Source organism: Coloeus monedula (genome assembly GCF_965178545.1).
Source record: "Coloeus monedula genome assembly, chromosome: 4".
NCBI lineage: Eukaryota > Metazoa > Chordata > Aves > Passeriformes > Corvidae > Coloeus > Coloeus monedula.
The window spans coordinates 74,195,216-74,201,089 of record NC_138784.1 but is presented as its reverse complement, the minus strand read 5'-3'; positions in this window follow the sequence as shown (position 1 = coordinate 74,201,089).

Below are 5,874 nucleotides of genomic sequence, written 5' to 3'. Positions count from 1 at the left end.
AAAGTAGTTTGAATATCCATGTGCTCTGGCAATGGAGGCAAGAAGGAAGGTTGGAGATGGAAAAACACAAGCAAGCAGAAAAAGAAACCAAAGCCATGAATTTAAGCTGTGAGAGGCAATAGTACCTCCTGTGGAGACAGTAAACAGATGAGTTGTTTCCGAGGAATACCCAGAAACTGATCCTGGAATCAGTGAAAGCTCCGAGTAAACAGGGGGAGGGAGGCAGGAGCACAAAATGCATCACATTAACAGAGAAAAATTAAATGAATCTTCTTGTCTTCTTGATTATCATTGTTCATCTGAAAATCAAAATCACATAATATTGTGTGTCTGGGGAAAGACAAATCGCCGTGCCAGCAGGAAATGGGGTGGGAGGAGCACTCCAAACCCCCTTTTGTCCTTAACCTGCTTCAAACCCTCAGCTGAAACACAGTGGACAAACCTTGAGAAGAATCAGGCACTAGAGACGATGGGATGTGGAAAAATCAGGTGCAGACTGGAGTACAGAAGACTGGGAATCAGTTTCTGAGGGAATTTGGAGTTAGGTGGCCTGTGGGAAACACTTCAGAGGGATTTGTCATTCGGAGGGTTAGGCTTGAGCTTCCTGGAGCTCCATCCTCTTTGAGGTGCAGGAAATTGGCCCTGGGAAGAAGAAGCACCCAAAAATCTCTGGCTGCTTTTGATAAGTGGAGGACACTTGTCAAGAAAATGTCAAAACCAGAAGTTGGGGTATTTTCCTGCCCAGAAGAGTCATAAATTCCCACCTCTCTCCACTTGGTTGGAGACTTCACATTGCAGTCAGTAGAGGGCTTGGACACTTCCAGGGATCCAGGGGCAGCCCCAGCTGCTCTGGGAATTCCATCCCAGCCCCTGCCCACCCTCCCAGCCAGCAATTCCCAATTCCCAATCTCCCATCCAGCCCTGCCCTCTGGCACTGGGAAGCCATTCCCTGCCTCCTGGCCCTCCAGGCCTTGGCCCCAGTCCCTCTGCAGCTCTCCTGGAGCTCCTTTGGGTACTAAAAGGTCACAAGAAGCTCTCCCTGGAGCCTCCTGCAGGCTGAACAATTCCAATCCTCACAGGAGCCGTGTTCCAAGGCTCAGGCTGGCCAATCTCTTTACCATCTGTATTTTAAGATGTGTAGCATTACCTGTGATTATTTGTCTTGAGGAAGCCCTGGGTGATCAATTTGGGTTCTGGTGGAATAGAAAGCAACCCTTGGCATCCATGGGTTGACCAAACGAGGGGCTGTGCCAATGGGGACCCCAGACTTGCCTGGCTATCAGGGAGGAAGGTGTCGTGTGGGGAAACTCTGTGTTGTTTGTGGGCTCGTTCGAGGGCAGACAATGAGGATGGCTATGGAGATGCTCTCCTCCCTTCCTGTTGTTAATTGGGAGTGTCTGGCTGGTCATTTGGGGTTTGAAGCTCTCCGTTGGTGGGTCAGCAGTGCAGCCATGTCCTCACTCTTCCATGCATCCCCTGGAGATTTCTGCTTCCAGCACTGGAAGCTCCAGGTTCAAATCCCTCTATCAACCAGACAAGGGACAATTATATTTGGAAAGCAAGCACCAGGTACAGACCTTCCTTACATTTTCTGCTGCCTTCCCCTATGGCCCATTAATATCTGTGCTGTGTTATCCATCTTCCACAAACTTCCTGGGGCTGGGACCTTGCTGGGCTGTGTCGGTGCCTCTGGATAAATCAGCCAGAGGTGTCCAACCTCTCCAGCCCCAGGGCTGAGCACACTTTGTCACAAAGGCCATGGGGTCGCCAGTGATGCTGTAACTAAGCCAAGGCTCCGCCAGCTGAGCTCCAGCCCTTCTCTCCCTGAGGCCTGTGAGCCCTGCTGGGAGAGGTGACAGGCAAAGCTGCCCCTCTCCTTGTCATGTCACAGGGCTGAGGTTTGGCCCAGGGCTCCTCCCAGGATGTGTGGGGACAGTCCCTGCCCCAGTGTGGGATGCTGAGGGTCAAGCCCAGGCTGTGACACCTGCGGTGCCCATAACTCAGGTCAATGTCATTAACAGGACGCCTTGCATGGCTCACTCTGCCCCCAGCTCCTTCCAAACCACCTCTCCTTGCTCAGTTTTCAGCGCAGCTGAGCTGGGGGAGAGGAGTTTGGAGTCAGATGTGAGAAGGAAAACCGCCAGCACCATCAGCACAGTTCACTGAGCGTGTCTGAGCACCCCTCAGCCTCTGAGCAGCACATCTGACACTCTCTGTCCCACACAGGGGCACCCTGCGCTGGATATTCATGGGGCTGATCCCAGAGTTGTGTGGGGAGAGGTTTTTAGATGCCAAAAATGTTTTTTTTCTGTATTTTTTAAGCTGCTCTGGCCTTGGCCATTGAGCCTCCACAAGTGGCTGCTCTCATTGCTGTTTACAACCACTCCGTGGGAGCTCACCCTGCTTCCCTGCAGGAATTTGTTGCCTTGGTAGTGAGTAAAGGAAACTCAAACTGCTTTAAGGAGGGATGAATGTGAATGTGTGATGCAGTGCCCATAAACCAGCCTCTAACTGCCTCCCCCTCAAACACACTCATTGAATGCCCCTCTCAGCTCCTTTCCTTGCCCCTTCCCCCCTACTCCCAATTCCCCACCTTCCCCTAAATCCCACGCCCGCAGTTTTCCAGGCAGCCAGAGGACAGATGTGTTTATTTGCACGGTGCCAGGCTGTGATTCCTGACCCTCTCCCTGGCTTTTTGAAGCACTGGCTGAGTTATTTGCCTGACACCCTGCGTGTCAAGCCCTGCTCCTGTAAAACAAGCAGGGGATGATGCTGGGAAAATAAATACAGCGCTGGCTGGCTGTACATAAAAATAGCTGAGATTGTGGGGGAATTTAAGCACCAAGCTGTGTGCTTGTTTTGCTAAGGACTTGCAATGAATTGTGCTTATTTCATCCCGAATCTGTGCAGCTTGGTGGGAAATCCTTGGGCTGCCGTCATCCGTCCGTCCTGGCCTTTGGAAAGGCGTTGCTACAATGCTTTACACCAGCCAAGGAAATATTCCCCTGGTAAAACAGATTTCTTTTCTCTCTTTTACAGGCTACCCATAGAATGATTCAGCCTGCAAAAGACCTCGAAGATCATTAAGTCCAGTCATTAACCCAGCACTGCCAAGCCCAACCACTAAACTACATCTCCGAGTGCCACATCTACACATTTTTTGGACAATTCCAGGGGTGCTGAATCCACCACTTCCCTGGGTTGCCTGTGCCAGGGCTTGAAAACCTTTCCAGGGAAGAAATTTTCCTTAATATCCAACCTGAACCTGAGACTGCAGGGGCTGGTCTGGGAGTAAAAAATAAGGGAGAGCAGCTGCCTCCACCTTAGGGGGGGAAAGACAGATTTTGCTCCACCACAAACTTGGTATTTTGAGTAGGGATGATTCTGAAAATCTGGTAAATAAACTGGGTTGAAAATAACCCTTAAATCCTAGAGAGCAGCAACAGAACAGTCACCAGCAGGTATTTTTTTTTGCCCAGATGTTTCAGGGACATGATTTCTGGTGTGGCAGCTCTCCTGGGCCACTTTTTGGATGTGGAAAAAAGGAGCTGGACAGTGAGGCCGAGGTTTCTTAAGCTGATTTTGCAGCAGGAAAAGAGATTTTGTGAGATTTTCCTGTGAGCAAGATGCACAAACCTGGAGATGTCACAGGGGAGGAGATCCATGGATTTAGGGTGCTGATCCTGAGCACAGGAAGACCATGATCTTAAAAACTTCCCTTGCAAGGAAACTCTTTGCACTAAGCATGACTTTGCCTTGTTCTTCAAAATAATTTCCAAGTTTTGTGCATTCCCACTATTTCTTCAAGACAGTAAAAAAATAAGCCTGATCCCAAAGCAAGGTGCTCCTCCAGGGTGTCCATGGACAATAACAGAGTGAGGAGGAGGAGGCTGGTGCTGCCCAAGGGCTGCACTCCTGGGGCAGTCCCCTTTGGGGAGCCAGGCCCATCTGTGGAGCAGCCACCGTTTGGGATGGGGCCATTAGAGATCATAAATAACATGGGACACGTGGAGCTCCAGGGAAATAAGCCCTGGATCCCAGCACCAGGCAAAGGGATAAATTTTCCTTTTATTTATACAATGCTGTGCCTGCCTGACCCCTGCTCCCTCACACACTGATGCATGTTCACAGTTCCAGGGCCAATTTGCTCCTCAAGCGAGGGGAAATATGCACCAAGCAGCAAGAACCAATTGCTTCATTTGTTTTCTTCAGAAACCACTGACCTCCAGCCATTTCAGACCTCTTAAAATACATGGAGAGGTGTGAATCCATCCCTTTGCTCCAGAACTGGAGGTGTAGGTGCTATAACCAGGTATCTTCTGTAAGAAAAAAAAAGAGTAACCCTCCTGACTTGGATATTTGCTGAAAGCAATTCCTTCAGAGAAACCAGGAAAACTGTTCTATGGTCTACCAAAATCTGCAGGCAGCACGGGAGCAAATGCATCTCCTTTTATGTTTTTCACAATGAAATGTAGACTTTCATTCCCAGCGCTGCCAAGAGTTGTTGCAGCACCATCACTTTCTGTCTGTCTTAATCAGCACAGCCCCGTTATTTCACAGTCTCCTTCTGCTCTGCTCTTTTTTTATTTTTCTTTTTTTTTTTTGTGCCTTTACCATTTCATTATTGATATTTCCTTCCTTCTTTTAGGTGGGATGATGCTGTAACTGGGAACTGCCACCTTAACTAAGCTTGCAGTCAATAGTCATAGATCCAGCAGGCTCCAGCTGTCAGGCTTTCTGCTGCCTGCTGTTTCATTTTCCACAGTTTTCATCCCCCCGAGGAAGATTTCATTCTTCCCCTCCCTTCCTCCCAAGCAGAATGGGCTTTTTGCAGAATTTGGTCAGGTAGAAATGCCTCCATGGCTGATTCCTGAGCACAGGCGAGATCAGAGAATCATTTAGGTTGGAAAAAAACCCCTCAGGTCATGGACTCCAACCTTTAAATCAGCACTTTCAAGCCCACAACTCAACTGTGTCACCAAAAACCAATTCTATGGATAAGCACAGTTCTTCCCTGCTGTTGCCAAGTCAATTCCCACTTGGAAGGACAGTTTGGAAATGGAAGAGCTGGGAAATGGGGCTGCAAAGACCTTGCTATGAGGTGTCCATCTCATCACACCAGGACAGGCTGGCCTTGGTTGTCCTTCTTCTTGTAAGGATTGGTTTGGTCAAAGCACCCACTTCAATAGCCAGAGAAATGCTTTTAGACATAAAAGTGCTGAAACCCAAGGAATTTGGAGCATAAACATTGCCTGTATCACTCAATAAATCAAGAAATTAAGAAATCAATAAATCAATAACTCACCCTCTCCTTCTGTTTGGACTGGAGCTGTTTGTGAGAAAGCAAAATAAATGCTTTTAGATATGAAAAGGGGGTTGCAACCCAAGGAATAGGGAACATAAAGATTGTTGTTATCACTGAATAAGTAAGCAAACAAACAAACAAATAAACCTTTCCTTCTCTTTGGACTGGAGTTGTTTGTGAGACAGGAAAATGAAAATCAGAGACACATAACCCATCTCATCAAGTGTAATTCGTCTAAAGGTTGGACACCCAGGCTGAGCAAAGTTTAGGTCTCTCTCCACAAAAGCAGAGTTTCATTCCCTCCTAAGTTCAGCATCTGGGACAAAACATCTCCTGGAGATGTCGCTTTTGAGTTTTTGTTAAAATCAACCCAGGGGTTCTGAGTTAAAAATCCTCTCAGACTTTTCCTGGGAGCTCCCTGGGAAGGTTTTCCCAAAGCAGTCGTTGGTGCAGACTCCTGTGATAACATCCAGTGCCATAAATCAGCTGGGATATCAGCCCAACCCTCCCAGGACCTCCCCAAAACATTCCCAGAGCCCACGTTCCTCAGGCTGGTGAGACCCCAGGAG